Source organism: Anomaloglossus baeobatrachus, chromosome 8 (genome assembly GCF_048569485.1).
Source record: "Anomaloglossus baeobatrachus isolate aAnoBae1 chromosome 8, aAnoBae1.hap1, whole genome shotgun sequence".
In the NCBI taxonomy this organism is placed as follows: domain Eukaryota; kingdom Metazoa; phylum Chordata; class Amphibia; order Anura; family Aromobatidae; genus Anomaloglossus; species Anomaloglossus baeobatrachus.
Window position 1 is genome coordinate 239647260 of NC_134360.1, and position 18728 is coordinate 239665987.

The following is an 18728-nucleotide window of genomic DNA, read 5'->3' on the forward strand; positions in this document are numbered from 1 at the left end:
GGGCTTCTGTCCTAACTCCCCCCATAAAACGGGATTCGGACGTATGCGCCAGCATTGTCACCGACTACTCCGTCTGGGTGTCCGAATCCAATGGTGTATGTGACGACATGGACTCTATCAGTGCCTAGCATGGGTTAAATTTCTTAAAATTCAGTCAGATATGATGATAGTTTGTTATAAACGGGGGATAAGACCCTCATTGTTTCTACAAGACTCTTAAGGTGGTGTCACACACAGCGACGGCAACAACAACGTCGCTGCTACGTCACCATTTTCTGTGACGTAGCAGCGACGTCCCGTCGCTGTCGCTGTGTGTGACATCCAGCAATGACCTGGCCCCTGCTGTGAAGTCCCAGGTCGTTGCTGAATGTCCAGCTTCATTTTTTGCTCGTCGCTCTCCCGCTGTGAAGCATACATCGCTGTGTGTGACAGCGAGAGAGCGACGAGCTGAAGCGAGCAGGGATCAGGGAGCCGGCGTCTGGCAGCTGCGGTAAGCTGTAACCAAGGTAAACATCAGGTAACTAAGAAGCCCTTTCCTTGGTTACCCGATATTTACATTAGTTACTAGCACCACGGTCTCACGCTGCCAGTGCCGGCTCCCTGCCCCCTGCTCTTCTATCCAGGGTACACATCGGGTTAATTACCCGATGTGTACTCCAGCTACGTGAGCAGGGAACCGGCACTGGCAGCGTGAGAGCGCAACGTTTAGCGCTGGCTCCCTGCACACGTAGCCGGAGTACACATCGGGTAATTAACCCGATGTGTACCCTGGCTAGAAGAGCAGGGAGCCAGCGCTAAGCGTGTGCACTGGTAACCAAGGTAAATATCGGGTAATGGTTACCCGATATTTACCTTAGTTACCAAGTGCAGCATGGCTTCCACAACGTCGTTATGATCGCTGCTTCTGCTGTGTTTGACAGCTAAGCAGAGATCATAACAGCGACTTACTAGGTCGCTGTTGCGTCACAGAAAATGGTGACGTAACAGCGACGTCGTTGTCGCTGTCGCTATGTGTGAACCCAGCTTTAGGAGTATAGTGTTAAAGTTCTTGTTGACTCATGTAATTGCCTTGGCCAGTGAAGGTCAGATACCCAGACAAATCAATTATGCAAACCTCCCATTGTATTGCTATGTGTATTGCTAGATGTGATGTAACTTAGCTGTCTCTCCCTCGTCTCTGCCAGAGACCATTATAACTAGGGATATTCTGTATGCGGATTGAAATCTAGCCAATAAGAGCCCAGTCTCATCCACCAATCGTGAAGACCCCAATGGTCTGAATGGAGAGCTCAGGGGTATAACAAGGAGGACTGTCCATTGCTCGGGTAGACTCTTGCTACATGATACCAATTTACGATCTCTGGATCTGATTGGCAAGCCATAACCGAACCTGGATTATAACACTACATGGACTTCAGCATCGAATGCAAGGATTCGGCTGAGATATCAAGGACTACCTAAGGAAGGAATCCAGGTTGGGACAATCCAGTCACCTGACTACAGGCTTTGTGGTCCTCAGCCAGCTTCCTCAATCTGGCTTTATTCCATTCTCGGTGGGTGCCCACCGAAAGCGGGGTGCTGCTGGATTGGAGTAAGTGGCCCTGGAAGCTCTGAGGCACGGATATTCTAATCCCTGGTGAGCCAGCGGAAGGGGGAGAAACTGTGGCCGGTTACATTCAGTGGTTTTGCTGGTTATGTGTTATGTGCCGTTAATTGTTTGGGGATCCAATAAAGTCTTAATATTGTGATTCCCTCACCCTGTGTTGTCTGAGTAGTGTTCCACCCACGGTTAAGGAGGTCGGTGTTTAGTTGGGATGAGCCCTGGGCCATGCTGTCTTTATAAAGGACGAGAGCACCCACTGACCCCCCATATCTCCACAGTGCATGCTCCCGAAAATGGTGCACGACAGAGCACACGGTGACTCCATCTGCACCATTATAGTCGGTGGTCATGTCGGCGCATATGTCCGAATCCCATTTTATGGGGGGTTAGGACAGAAGCCCCGACAGGACCCCTGAACAGGGAGAGGAACGCAGTGTGAATGGGCCTTAATAATCAGTGGGGGCTTGAGCTCGGGTATCCCTGTAATCCAGGCAATTAAGGGGGTCGCTGTTATGCTGCAGCATGGCTCTTTTCTCTATATACTGGACCCCCTCAATCTTAATGTGACGTCATATCCTGGCATAATATCATTGGTGAAGGAGTATATTAAAGGTTCTTTCTGCTGTAGATAATCCCTTTTTATAAGTATGCCAAACTCCCCTCCCGAAAAAAATATAAAGTTCCACAGATATGAGCCCCAGTAATCTGCTGTAATCTACAGGAGAACTAAAATATCAAGTGTTGCATATCCCTGCAGCACTCCCAGAGGAGACTCAGAGTACTACATCATGAGCATTGAAATCAGGCTCCAGTCCTCCAAGGAAAGAGATACCTTTCTCTTACGTGGGGTGCTATTATGATGGCACAATCATGGTTTTATCAACCCCCATAAGTTTTTTTTTTATGGATGTATTTGACTACTGGAATTTGTTTGTAAACTTTTTTAATATGAAAGAATAAAAATGGAAATTTTACGCCGCTAAATTCCTTGTGTACCTAACTGGATAAAAGAATTTTTGTCAAAAATTCAGGGAGCTCCAGTATTCAGCATAAGGCTGTGTTCACACGTCCAGTAATCGTCCGTTAGAACGGATCCATTGGAAAAAAAAAGTTCTGCAAACAAAACTTTGAAAAATTTGATTTTTGCAGGATATGTTTTTTTAACATTGCACTCTATGGAGAACGGATCCGCTAACTGATTATTATTAATCTTCAATTTGAAATTGATCCACTAAGAAAAAACTGATCCTGCACAAATGCAAGAAAAACGGACGACTAAATAAGCAGGTTGTTAGCAGATCACAAAACAGGAGTAGGATACTGAAATCAGAGAAGAGATTTGGAAGGATAAAGCATGGTGGACAAAATTCTAGATCCCATATTTTACTATATTTGTTAGTTTAAGACTTTTCCCAGAAGTTATCAAGAGATCATCGAGAGTAAATCACACAAAGCAATAAAGTCCTAATTATTTACCAATATCCTTAATAGCAGCAGCAACAATATAACGAGATGCGTTTAATGGCGGAAGAGAAGCTGACGCTTCAGAAGGTGGCGTTCAGCAATCCGGAGCCTCTTTCATGTCGGATGATTTATCTGGACATATTTTTCCAATTGCCTCAGTGTGTTTAGATAACTGCTATCTGGCTGTGTAAATGACCCGTCAAACAGCTGGAGGAAATGACTGGAGCTTTCATTCATTTATTGATTGCCGGTTGCAAAAGTCTGAAGTTTATTGTGCAGAGGATGAGGGTTTAAAGCCTTATAAAATGTATCCATACTTGTAGCATCGCTGCATCCCGAACATCCTCTTAACAGGTACCAGGGAATTCCAAGGGACGAGGAGGAAGACGACACCAGAAATATACCAGAAAGTCAACAGGTTTTCCTAGAATGGGACCATTTCTGTGAATCCAAAAATGTAAATAACTGTAGACTTAATGTCTAGAAGACCAGTGAGAATGCAGCCTACCCATTCACTAGAGAGCGGTAACATCACTGAGAATGCAGCCTATCCATTCACTAGAGAACGGTGACATCACTGAGAATGCAGCCTATCCATTCACTAGAGAGCAGTGACATCACTGAGAATGCAGCCTATCCATTCACTACAGAGCAGTGACATCACTGAGAATGCAGCCTATCCATTCACCAGAGAGCGGTGACATCACTGAGAATGCAGCCTACCCATTCACTAGAGAGCAGTGACATCACTGAGAATGCAGCCTATCCATTCACTAGAGAGCAGTGACATCACTGAGAATGCAGCCTATCCATTCACTAGAGAGCGGTGACATCACTGAGAATGCAGCCTACCCATTCACTAGAGAGCAGTGACATCACTGAGAATGCAGCCTATCCATTCACCAGAGAGCGGTAACATCACTGAGAATGCAGCCTACCCATTCACTAGAGAGCAGTGACATCACTGAGAATGCAGCCTATCCATTCACCAGAGAGCGGTAACATCACTGAGAATGCAGCCTATCCATTCACCAGAGAGCGGTGACATCACTGAGAATGCAGCCTATCCATTCACCAGAGAGCGGTGACATCACTGAGAATGCAGCCTATCCATTCACTAGAGAGCGGTGACATCAATGAGAATGCAGCCTATACATTCACTAGAGAGCGGTGACATCACTGAGAATGCAACCTATCCATTCACTAGAGAGCGGTGACATCACTGAGAATGCAGCCTATCCATTCACTAGAGAGCGGTGACATCACTGAGAATGCAGCCTATCCAATCACTAGAGAGTGGTGACATCACTGAGAATGCAGCTTATCCATTCACTAGAGAGCGGTAACATCACTGAGAATGCAGCCTATCCATTCACTAGAGAGCGGTGACATCACTGAGGATGCAGCCTATCCATTCACTAGAGAGCGGTGACATCACTGAGAATGCAGCCTATCCATTCACTAGAGAGCGGTGACACTGAGGATGCAGCCTATCCATTCACTAGAGAGCAGTGACATCACTGAGAATGCAGCCTATCCATTCACTAGAGAGCAGTGACATCACTGAGAATGCAGCCTATCCATTCACTAGAGAGCAGTGACATCACTGAGAATGCAGCCTACCCATTTACTAGAGAGCGGTGACACTGAGGATGCAGTCTATCCATTCACTAGAGAGCGGTGACATCACTGAGAATGCAGCCTATCCATTCACTAGAGAGCGGTGACATCACTGAGAATGCAGCCTATCCATTCACTACAGAGCAGTGACATCACTGAGAATGCAGCCTATCCATTCACCAGAGAGCGGTGACATCACTGAGAATGCAGCCTACCCATTCACTAGAGAGCAGTGACATCACTGAGAATGCAGCCTATCCATTCACTAGAGAGCAGTGACATCACTGAGAATGCAGCCTATCCATTCACTAGAGAGCGGTGACATCACTGAGAATGCAGCCTACCCATTCACTAGAGAGCAGTGACATCACTGAGAATGCAGCCTATCCATTCACCAGAGAGCGGTAACATCACTGAGAATGCAGCCTACCCATTCACTAGAGAGCAGTGACATCACTGAGAATGCAGCCTATCCATTCACCAGAGAGCGGTAACATCACTGAGAATGCAGCCTATCCATTCACCAGAGAGCGGTGACATCACTGAGAATGCAGCCTATCCATTCACCAGAGAGCGGTGACATCACTGAGAATGCAGCCTATCCATTCACCAGAGAGCGGTGACATCACTGAGAATGCAGCCTATCCATTCACTAGAGAGCGGTGACATCACTGAGAATGCAGCCTATCCATTCACTAGAGAGCGGTGACATCACTGAGAATGCAGCCTATCCATTCACTAGAGAGCGGTGACATCACTGAGAATGCAACCTATCCATTCACTAGAGAGCGGTGACATCACTGAGAATGCAGCCTATCCATTCACTAGAGAGCGGTGACATCACTGAGAATGCAGCCTATCCATTCACTAGAGAGCGGTGACATCACTGAGAATGCAGCCTATCCATTCATTAGAGAGCGGTGACATCACTGAGAATGCAGCCTATGCAATCACTAGAGAGCAGTGACATCACTGAGAATGCAGCCTATCCATTCACTAGAGAGCGGTGACATCACTGAGAACGCAGCCTATCCATTCACTAGAGAGCAGTGACATCACTGAGAATGCAGCCTATCCATTCACTAGAGAGCAGTGACATCACTGAGAATGCAGCCTATCCAATCACTAGAGAGTGGTGACATCACTGAGAATGCAGCTTATCCATTCACTAGAGAGCGGTAACATCACTGAGAATGCAGCCTATCCATTCACTAGAGAGCGGTGACATCACTGAGGATGCAGCCTATCCATTCACTAGAGAGCGGTGACATCACTGAGAATGCAGCCTATCCATTCACTAGAGAGCGGTGACACTGAGGATGCAGCCTATCCATTCACTAGAGAGCAGTGACATCACTGAGAATGCAGCCTATCCATTCACTAGAGAGCAGTGACATCACTGAGAATGCAGCCTATCCATTCACTAGAGAGCAGTGACATCACTGAGAATGCAGCCTACCCATTTACTAGAGAGCGGTGACACTGAGGATGCAGTCTATCCATTCACTAGAGAGCAGTGACATCACTGAGAATGCAGCCTATCCATTCACTAGAGAGTGGTGACATCACTGAGAATGCAGCCTATCCATTCACTAGAGAGCAATGACATCACTGAGAATGCAGCCTATCCATTCACTAGAGAGTGGTGACATCACTGAGAATGCAGCCTATCCATTCACTAGAGAGTGGTGACATCACTGAGAATGCAGCCTATCCATTCACTAGAGAGCGGTGACATCACTGAGAATGCAGCCTATCCATTCACTAGAGAGCGGTGACATCACTGAGAATGCAGCCTACCCATTCACTAGAGAGCGGTGACATCACTGAGAATGCAGCCTATCCATTCACTAGAGAGCGGTGACATCACTGAGAATGCAGCCTATCCATTGAACTCAAATGTGGGCAATTCTTGCACCCATCCACTATGTGTACGAGCACAAGGAGCTTCATATAAAGCCCGTTACATCTGTACATTGGGGATACGATTTAACCGTTTTTTGTTTGTTTTTTTAAATGTACCTAACCTAAATTTTTTAAATCTCATTAAAACTTCGGAATGATTTTTGTCTGGGAAGATGACGACGGTGTCAGAATCCAATGTACTGAGCCTTCACAATGCAATTAACCAGTAATTGTGTCACAATGCTGCAGACCCCGCTCTACTAACCATAACCACCGACATCTGCGCAGAGGGCCGCTACAAATGTCTTCGGGCAGCCTCATAATTAACATCTACCCAACTACGAAAAGAACATAATCCCCTATAATGCTTTTCCTCTACACAAGAGCTTGCAATCTATGTCCCTGTTCCCAGAACAAGAACATCAGCATTTTACAGACATTGTTCTAATTAAGGAATAACCTAATTACAGCAGGAACAATGCAAGTGGAAACTAAAGAAAACCATCCAAGACTAAACTACGAAAATCTAGATCAGATGTATCTCCTGCATAGTACTATACAAAGTGGGCAGCATTATACCGTAGTGGTTATATTCCTGTGCATAGGAGCAGTATTATATTAGTTATATTCCTGTACATAGGAGCAGTATTATATTAGTTATATTCTTGTACATAGGGGGCGGTATTATAGTAATTATATTCTTGTACATAGAGGCAGTATTATAGTAGCTATATTCTTGTACATATGGGCAGTATTATAGTAGCTATATTCTTGTACATATGGGCAGTATTATAGTAGGTATATTCTTGTACATATGGGCAGTATTATAGTAGCTATATTCTTGTACATAGGGGCAGTATTATAGTAGTTATATTCCTGTACATAAGGGGCAGTATTATAGTAGTTATATTCTTGTACATAGAGGGCAGTATTATATAGTAGTTATATTCCTGTACATAGGAGGCAGTATTATATAGTAGTTATATTCCTGTACATAGAGGGCAGTATTATAGTAGTTATATTCTTATACATAGGGGCAGTATTATAGTAGTTATATTCTTATACATAGGGGCAGTATTATAGTAGTTATATTTCTGTACATAGGGGAAATTTTTATTAGAAAAAACAAACAAATACATGAATAATAAACAAAAACTCCCATTAATACAAATCACTGAGGTTACACAGACACCAGCACTAAATGATCAGATCAAATACAGAAATAAATTAACGAGTCCACACCTGTGCGGGGAATGAAGCGTCAATGAAACTCTGCAATCACCATACAACATAGAGAAGGAGCAGAGTGATAGTCATCATCCCGAGTCAGAGACCTTCTGTCCACCACCGGTGTCCATGTCAGACTCTACCTGAGGGTCTACAGATAGAGGACCATCCCCCGCCAAAGCGGAAGCCCCTATGTCCCTGTCACATTCAAGTTTCCCCAATTCCCTCTCGAAATCATCATCATTGGACAAAGCCCCATACTTGTTGGACACGACCATCGCACCCACAGAGCTCTGGACCTTCTTACTCGCCCTGTCACATGCAGCCTCAGGTCTACGGGAGGACGCGTCCTTCTTCTTACTTTTATTCTGACTAATGTTCCAGTCATCAGATACAAATGCTGAAGAGGGGGCCATCTGAGACTGCTGGACCTAAGGGATGACCTCCATGTTCCCCTCCGCACCCTGCTGTTCTCGTATTACATAAGCGGACTCCCGGGGGACATTTGAGTTGGGCAGTACCTCTCCTGATGGTAAAACCTCCTCCTGAGCCTCTGCCGCCACCTCCTGAGCCCCTGCCACCACCTCCTGAGCCTCCGCCACCACCTCCTGAGCCTCCACCTCCTGGGCCTCTGCCACCACCTCCTGAGCCTCCGCCACCACCTCCTGAGCCCCTGCCACCACCTCCTGAGCCTCCGCCGCCACCTCCTGAGCCATCACCGCCACCTCCTGAGCCTCTGCCCCTGCCATCACATCCTCATCAGGGAACACTCTGCAGAAGTTGTGCCAGGCGTCTGGACAGTCCCTGTGAGGGTGGCCCATCTTACCACAGAGGTTGCACCTGACGTCCCGGCAGTCTGCAGCGACATGACCGATTGCCCCACATAGGCCGCACTTCATCATGGTACAGGCATTGGCCAGATGACCAGTTTTACCACATTTGAAGCACTTTCGGGGCTGCCCGGGGTAGTAACATCTCCCCTTCTCCCTCCCAATGAAGAAGGAGTTGGGCAGGTGGGCAGTGATATTATTATATTGCCTCAGCTTCACCAGGACCTTCCACCCCATAGTCCAGATACCGTCCTCATCTCTGACCTTGGAGAGTCCAGAGACGAGGTCACAATGTCTCCTGAGCCACACCTCGATGTCCTGTGGGGGAACGGCCTCATTCCAGAAGGTGACATTCACTGTGACAGTATCTGGCCTGGAAATAGGGACCAACACAAATTCATTCCAGTCCTCAGTGTCCCGGATCTTGGGGTAATCGCCCCAGAATCTGTCCAGGTCAGACATGAGCTTAAAGCTGACGTCATAGCCCTGCCCGTCCTGCAGATTAGAGACCGCCAGGATCTCACGCGGCACAAACCCCATCTGGTGGCACAGCAGCTCCCTCACCACATACCAGCGCTGCGGCAGAACCTCCTTGGGACCTATGTACTTAAACCGCACAACATTAATACGCTTGAAAGTCTGGCCGGTATACTGGGCGCCGGAGGTGAAGGATGGGGCGCCGCGGCTCCAGGCATTCCTTTGGGGCACCTGCCGGGTCACCCTGGGATGACTAACAGGACGAGGGTCTATAGCAGGGGGGGCTGTCACACCTTGTGGGTTAGATGGCAAAGGGGGAAAGTCACATATCTCATGCACATCAACATGAGCAGCATCATCATCATCACATGGTGCAATGTCCATCACAGACTGTGAATCCCCTCCAGCCCCTGACCCCACAGGTTCAACGACACCATCCCCAGTCCCACCGGCCTCAGCAGCACAAACAGTCTCACATGGAAGGTCCTGCTCCTGTGCGGGGCACTCTGGGACTTGTAGTGCCTCCACTGTCTGAGGTGTAAGCTCCTGTAGCTGCAGTTGTGTCCCATCCTGAAAGCAGAATCTGGCAGCCTGTATCACCGGTCGTGTCTGCTGTTGGGGGGTCTCGTCCCGAGCGGCCTCTGACTGCACATCAGGGGGCCTGGTCTCCACAGCACAGTCCTGCGTATGGGAGGCCAAACACTCCTGGGTCATATAGGTCTCCTTCAGAGGCCCCATAGTCTCCAGCACAGAGTCCATGTCCTGCACCAGGGACCCCATACTCTCCAGCACAGAGTCCATGTCCTGCACCAGGGACCCCATACTCTCCAGCACAGAGTCCATGTCCTGCACCAGGGACCCCATACTCTCCAGCACAGAGTCCATGTCCTGCACCAGGGGCCCCATACTCTCCAGCACAGAGTCCATGTCCTGCACCAGGGGCCCCATACTCTCCAGCACAGAGTCCATGTCCTGCACCAGGGGCCCCATACTCTCCAGCACAGAGTCCATGTCCTGCACCAGGGGCCCCATACTCTCCAGCACAGAGTCCATGTCCTGCACCAGGGGCCCCATACTCTCCAGCACAGAGTCCATGTCCTGCACCAGGGGCCCCATACTCTCCAGCACAGAGTCCATGTCCTGCACCAGAGACCCCATACTCTCCAGCACAGAGTCCATGTCCTGCACCAGAGACCCCATACTCTCCAGCACAGAGTCCATGTCCTGCACCAGGGACCCCATACTCTCCAGCACAGAGTCCATGTCCTGCACCAGGGGCCCCATACTCTCCAGCACAGAGTCCATGTCCTGCACCAGGGACCCCATACTCTCCAGCACAGAGTCCATGTCCTGCACCAGGGACCCCATACTCTCCAGCACAGAGTCCATGTCCTGCACCAGGGACCCCATACTCTCCAGCACAGAGTCCATGTCCTGCACCAGGGGCCCCATACTCTCCAGCACAGAGTCCATGTCCTGCACCAGGGGCCCCATACTTTCCAGCACAGAGTCAATGTCCTGCACCAGGGGCCCCATACTCTCCAGCACAGAGTCCATGTCCTGCACCAGGGGCCCCATACTCTCCAGCACAGAGTCCATGTCCTGCACCAGGGGCCCCATACTCTCCAGCACAGAGTTAATGTCCTGCACCAGGGGCCCCATACTCTCCAGCACAGAGTTAATGTCCTGCACCAGGGGCCCCATACTCTCCAGCACAGAGTTAATGTCCTGCACCACACTCGTCAGTGCCACACCCTTTGAGTTAAGTCAATGGTCACACACAGAGGTCAGGTCAGGTTAAGTGGCCTTTAGAATATAGAGACAGCCTTTCAGCTGCTGCAACTCACCCAGTTTTCTGACTAGTCCAGGCATCTCATCCGCTAGCTGCGGCTCGGGTACACACACTGTATCCACAGCTTCAGGCTTGAGGCTGATGGAGGCCGAGCACCAGGCCGGGGCTGTGTACTGACTGGAGAGCTGAGCTGCACAGCGGAGGCTGATGGAGGCCGAGCACCAGGCCGGGGCTGTGTACTGACTGGAGAGCTGAGCTGCACAGCGGAGGCTGATAGAGGCCGAGCACCAGGCCGGGGCTGTGTACTGACTGGAGAGCTGAGCTGCACAGCGGAGGCTGATGGAGGCCGAGCACCAGGCCGGGGCTGTGTACTGACTGGAGAGCTGAGCTGCACAGCGGAGGCTGATAGAGGCCGAGCACCAGGGCGGGGTGAATTACAACACTTCACATTGTGCTGCATGTCTTTACTCACTTCTGGCTTCTTTACTGCACTCGCAGACGGCGACATCCCACAACTTTACACACCGATTCTTTGCTTTCTTGTTTGGCTACGAACACACATCCGTCTTTTCTGCCGTTTGTCGGATCCGGCGCGCTCCCGTACAGTGTATATAGTACAGTGGCTGCGCTGCAACTTCCTGGTCACATGCTCCGATCACATGACAGCACGTGACCGGAGCTTGTCGCGCAGCCACTGTACTATATACACTGTACGGGAGCGCGCCGGATCCAACAAAACGGCAAAAAAGACGGATGTGTGTTCGTAGCCTTTTTTGGAGCTTTGTGCTGCATTCACAGGTCTGACAATAACTCTGGGCGTATGATTCCCAGTGGAAGAAGCCTGAGAGCCTTGTCCCAGTGTAGGCCGGGAAGCCTGGGCCTTGCCTGGGGAGCTTCCCGCCCAGAGGGGCCCTGCCCTGGGCTTGCTCCAGACATCAGGAGAACCACTGACACACAACCTCTCACATAGGGGGCAGTATTATAGTAGTTATATTCTTGTACATAGGAGCAGTATTATAGTAGTTATATTCTTGTATATAGGGGCAGTATTATAGTAGTTATATTCTTATACATAGGGGCAGTATTAGAGTAGTTCTTGTACATATGTGGCAGTATTATAGTAGTTATAGTCTTGTACATAGGCGTAGTATTATAGTAGTTATATTGTTGTACATAGGGGCAGTATTATAGTAGTTATATTCTTGTATATAGGGGCAGTATTATAGTAGTTATATTCTTGTACATAGGAGCAGTATTATAGTAGTTATATTCTTGTACATAGAGGGCAGTATTATAGTAGTTATATTCTTGTATATAGGGGCATTATTATAGTAGTTATATTCTTGTACATAGGAGCAGTATTATAGTAGTTATATTCTTGTACATAGGGGCAGTATTATAGTAGTTATATTCTTGTACATAGAGGGCAGTATTATAGTAGTTATATTCTTGTATATAGGGGCAGTATTATAGTAGTTATATTCTTGTACATAGAGGGCAGTATTATAGTAGTTATATTCTTGTACATAGGGGGCAGTATTATAGTAGTTATATTCTTGTATATAGGGGCAGTATTATAGTAGTCATATTCTTGTACATAGGGGCAGTATTATAGTAGTTATATTCTTGTACATAGGCGTAGTATTATAGTAGTTATATTCTTGTACATAGAGGACAGTATTATAATAGTTATATTCTTGTACATAGGGGGCAGCATTATAGTAGTTGTTGAATCTGACTCAGTTATCAATGATGGCGGTGACCTTTCTCGTTCACATCGTGTGATCCCCTATCATGGTGGTGAATATAGGCTCTTGCAGTGAGAGGGGTCTGTTTTCATTCATCATGGTCCCCCCCAGCCTCAGCAGCTCATTTCTTGGATAAGCTGTAGCTTAGATCTATGGGTTCTGCTTGCTGCAGACTGACACCTATCACTTTGTGTTATCGGCCTGCGTTTCTACAGCAGAGATTTATATTCGGAGGGGCCCTGCATGCGGAGGGCCGGGGTGGGGGCTGGTGTGGGGGCTGGGGTGCGGCTGCTCCAGGGTCCAGATGGTTGGAATGAGTGTTGTGTTCTGTAAAAAGAAGCAGAAACATGGAATGACTTATTGATCTATAAGATCAGAGCGGGTGCGGGCAGGGGATGTAATATCACTGGCTGCCCTTCTGGATACCATTAGGGATATCAGCGAGCCCCTCGGGGAGAGCCCCCTCTGAGGCAGAGCCATCACTATGGATTGCACTGAGTAATACATTTATGAGGACCACAATAGGTTTACTGCAATGTAGACTTGTTTCATGCCACATGTTGCCTAATATGTAACAGATTATCTCTCATCGTGACGTTACCCCCTCCCCAACCATCGCTGCCAACTACCTGCACCCCTCACTAACTCTTTTGCATTCAAACCATATTTTGCATTCCCATTCCTCACTGTTTGTAAGAGTGGGCATAAAAAGTGCAATAATCAGAGAGGTTGTTACTGTGTAGTTTGGTGCAGGCACATGCACATATTGATTTAGTTTCCCCCCTGTGAACCCTCTAAAAAAGATAATCACTATTTTTATTGATGCAGGCTCAGCAACAGCTCCCCCTAGTGGAGGCAATTATTGTTATAAGGTGTATTATTCATCAGGTTTCAGCTATTGCTCCCCCTAGTGGAGATGATTATCAGGGATGGGCTTTTAGCTATTTCTCCCTCTGGTGGAGATTGTTATTTTCGGCTTGTGCTCATGTATGGCTCTCCCTAATGTGGGGATAATTATTCTGAATAAGGCCTCACATTTAACAAAAGTCCCCCCCCCCCCCAACCACAGGGGCCAGGCTTACTTTATTTCATATTTCTTGCTTATTTACATTGTATTATTGATTTAACTGTGTACATTAGAAATAATACAACATGGATACATTGTATCAACTTCATGGAGCGCCCCCTAATGGTGACAACCAGAATACCTGCATTATAATAATTAGGAAGTGTCCAGTATAACACATCGATTCCATTATTGATTACTCTGATTGTACCTGTGGTCACCAGTAATTGATTATCCCTTTTCAGCGCTACTTATGGAGAATGGGTGTAATAGCAGCAATGTGTTTAATGTTAATATGGTGATGTCTTTATGTGCTCTGATCTGTCATGGTGTCCCTTTAACGGTTGCTCTTGTGATGTGGTTGGGCTCATAATGTCCCTATCACTTTATGATTTCATCACAATGGCCGGAGGGGTGATTTCTTTTTGGGTTTTCTTTGATGCCCCCGCCTCCTCCACCTTTAATCACTCAACGCTCGATAACTTGAAACAAACTTTCCTCCCAACTCCTAAAAGCATAAAACTGTTTCTCGGAGCTGCACCGTAAAAGGCGGCGTGGGGCCTCGCAGCGCCCGGGAGTAGGGGCTTGTTTTCTGCTTTTAATTATAGCCATATTTCCTAATGAGGTAATGTTCCCCGGCCTATCTGCATGCGGAGAGGCAGCAGGTGAGGCCGGGGAGGGGAGGACATGGCGCTGCAGAGACTGCACTACATTAACCTCCTCATTTATCACTTCAGGGTATTTTTTTGTTTTTTTTTCAATACCTTGACACATGCGGGACCCTATATTGTGCCATGTGGTTTGCAGTAATATTTCCCCAAGATGTAAGACAAACTGTTCCAGGGGAAGCTCATAAAACCCTTCGCAGATCTGTAGGAAACGTTCAATAAAAGGCAGTGTAATATTTTATCATTAAGCAATTTGGGAAACTTAGAAAGTTCTTAAACATTTTTTTTATTATAATTATTATTGAAGCATTTTATAAATGGAGCTGGTGGAAACAGAAGCCGATATGGAGCAAAGTGCGGAAACCCGGGAGTGACGTCAATGGCGTCCAGAAGGGACACATCCACGGATATAGACAGGGGGTTGTAAAGATTATATCATGGGCATCAATGGTGGGGGCCAACGATTAACTCCTAGCTTCTGCAACCAAATGCAAGATCTGTATCGAACCCCGTGCCCCTATATGTTACTTATAATATTGAAATGGAACATTGGCCCCCAGGGCATAGAGGGGCTCAGTTCCGTAGCTGAGCGTGGTATGATATTTTATAAACATTCTGAAAATGATACTTTTTTTTGCTTCCTGCTGCCAACACTAGGGGGAGCTCTCTTATAGTTAGGATGGCCTCAGATCAGTGCAGTGACGCCCTCTGGAGGACATATCTGATATATAAAACTGAGTGTATGTATATATATGTGCATGCATGTGACTCATGGAATGTCATAGACTATGTGTTGAGGGGAAAATTTAACCCCGCGCTTTACAGTTGTTCGCCAAAAAACCTGCTTACATTAAAGTCAATGAAGCTGAGAGTTACAGGTCATTAATAGGAGCTGTGATTGGTGCTATAGGCAACGAAGGACATTCTTAGTATAAGAAGCTAATGTGTCAGTTATAATGATTGCGGTGAAGAAATGGATAGAGAGAGAGACAGGCAGAGACAGAAAAGACAGAGAGAAACAGAGACAAAGCGAGGCAGACAGAGAGAAGAGAGAGAAACAGAGAGAGACAGACAAAGAGAGAGATAGAGGCAGACAGACCGAGAGAGAGACAGAGAGACAAACAAAGAGAGGGACAGACAGAGAGACAGACAAAGAGAGAGACAGAGGCAGACAGATAGAGAAAGACAGAGAGAAAAACAGAGAGAGAGAGAGAGACAGACAGACAGACAGAGAGAAACAGAGACAAAGCGAGGCAGACAGAGAGAAGAGAGAGAAACAGAGAGAGACAGACAAAGAGAGAGATAGAGGCAGACAGACCGAGAGAGAGACAGAGAGACAAACAAAGAGAGGGACAGACAGAGAGACAGACAAAGAGAGAGACAGAGGCAGACAGATAGAGAAAGACAGAGAGAAAAACAGAGAGAGAGAGAGACAGACAGACAGAGAGAAGCAGAGACAGAGAGAGGCAGAGAGACAGACAGAGAGACAGAAAGAGTGACACAGGCAGACAGACAGAGAGAGTCAGAGAAAGACAGAAAGAGAGAAGAGAGAAAGAGAGACACAGGCAGACAAAGAGAGATAGAGAGGGAGTGAGAGACAGACAGAGAGAGATAAAGACAGAAAGAGAGAAGAGAGAGAAACAGAGAAAGACAAAGAGCGAGACAGAGAGAGAAAGCAACGGATAGAGAGATAAACACAGAGCGAGAGAGAGAGAAACAGGGAGACAGAGAGACACAGAGTCAGACAGAGTGGGAGAGAGGCAGTTACTATTTGAATCTTGAATTTTAAATTTGAATTTGAATTTGACAGTTACTATCCGGGCATCGCCGGGCTCTACAGCTTGTATGACATAAAGTTGCATTTTTCGCGTTTTGCGCTAAAGTTAGAAATATCCGCGTACAATCTGGAATGCATCAGGTCAAGGCTTTGTGCACTTTTGCAAATGAAGGACTAAGCCCCTTGGGTTTGGTGGACGCAGATATCTTCTGTCTCAATGCTCAAATCTATAAATACTGAGATAGATACAGATTATCCCAGCGAGAATGGTGAGAATTCTTTGGCATCTTGTTATTTCCAAGAAAAAATCTTTTTGGCGTTACTTGTATCCACATAGACGCAGCGGGAGGATCATGTTCTGGAATCGCGTGTGTCCTAAACACAGGAATCAGGAAAAATAGAGAAAGTACAAGAGGAGCAATCCAGATCTACAAATAGGGAGCGATTGTTCGCCGGCTCGGATCGCTTCGTGATTTCCATCGTTGTGATATAATGAGGAGCGGATGATTCTGCCTCATTTGACATAGTAAGTATTGTCTGAGAAGTGGATTAGGAAAGGTCATCAATATGAGATCGGTGGGTGTCTGACATCTGCCACCCCCAAAAATGAGCTGACATACCACCAATCCGGGAGTAATTAGGACAACAAATAAAGTCCTAGACAGAAAAGCATCATAACTGGATCCGTCAGCAGCACCTGCTTGTTGACAGTCTCAACACAGCAACAGGTTTTTTGGCTTTTTACAAAAATTCCCAAAACATATAGTTACCAAAATAAAAAAAAACGTAGATCTCAGTCAATGGTGGCCAGTACCAAGGGGGGCTTCCCTTTAATTGGAAATCTGATGACCAAGGAGAGATTTTTAAGACCCGAGATATCTTGGAAGAAGGAGACACTAAAAACAGCGATTCTCTGAAAATAAGACGGGGTCTTAGATTGTTTTTTGCTCCGGAAGATGCTCTAGGTTGGGCTTATTTCCAGAGGATGTTTTATGTTATTCCATGAACAACAATCCACATTCATTCGTGAACAAAAAAATTAACATTTATTAAAATATAGTCATATTACATTTCTGGAACATCAACATAACTCTCCAAATATATATATATACAGTTAGGTCCAGAAATCTTTGGACAGTGACACAATTTTCGCGAGTTGGGCTCTGCATGCCACCACATTGGATTTGAAATGAAACCTCTACAACAGAATTCAAGTGCAGATTGTAACGTTTAATTTGAAGGTTTGAACAAAAATATCTGATAGAAATTGTAGGAATTGTCACATTTCTTTACAAACACTCCACATTTTAGGAGGTCAAAAGTAATTGGACAAATAAACCAAACCCAAACAAAATATTTTTATTTTCAATATTTTGTTGCGAATCCTTTGGAGGCAATCACTGCCTTAAGTCTGGAACCCATGGACATCACCAAACGCTGGGTTTCCTCCTTCTTAATGCTTTGCCAGGCCTTTACAGCCGCAGCCTTCAGGTCTTGCTTGTTTGTGGGTCTTTCCGTCTTAAGTCTGGATTTGAGCAAGTGAAATGCATGCTCAGTTGGGTTAAGATCTGGTGATTGCCATTGCAGAATGTTCCACTTTTTTGCACTCATGAACTCCTGGGTAGCTTTGGCTGCATGCTTGGGGTCATTGTCCATCTGTACTATGAAGCGCCGTCCGATCAACTTTGCGGCATTTGGCTGAATCTGGGCTGAAAGTATATCCCGGTACACTTCAGAATTCATCCGGCTACTCTTATCTGCTGTTATGTCATCAATAAACACAAGCGACCCAGTGCCATTGAAAGCCATGCATGCCCATGCCATCACGTTGCCTCCACCATGTTTTACAGAGGATGTGGTGTGCCTTGGATCATGTGCCGTTCCCTTTCTTCTCCAAACTTTTTTCTTCCCATCATTCTGGTACAGGTTGATCTTTGTCTCATCTGTCCATAGAATACTTTTCCAGAACTGAGCTGGCTTCATGAGGTGTTTTTCAGCAAATTTAACTCTGGCCTGTCTATTTTTGGAATTGATGAATGGTTTGCATCTAGATGTGAACCCTTTGTATTTACTTTCATGGAGTCTTCTCTTTACTGTTGACTTAGAGACAGATACACCTACTTCACTGAGAGTGTTCTGGACTTCAGTTGATGTTGTGAACGGGTTCTTCTTCACCAAAGAAAGTATGCGGCGATCATCCACCACTGTTGTCATCCGTGGACGCCCAGGCCTTTTTGAGTTCCCAAGCTCACCAGTCAATTCCTTTTTTCTCAGAATGTACCCGACTGTTGATTTTGCTACTCCAAGCATGTCTGCTATCTCTCTGATGGATTTTTTCTTTTTTTTCAGCCTCAGGATGTTCTGCTTCACCTCAATTGAGAGTTCCTTAGACCGCATGTTGTCTGGTCACAGCAACAGCTTCCAAATGCAAAACCACACACCTGTAATCAACCCCAGACCTTTTAACTACTTCATTGATTACAGGTTAACGAGGGAGACGCCTTCAGAGTTAATTGCAGCCCTTAGAGTCCCTTGTCCAATTACTTTTGGT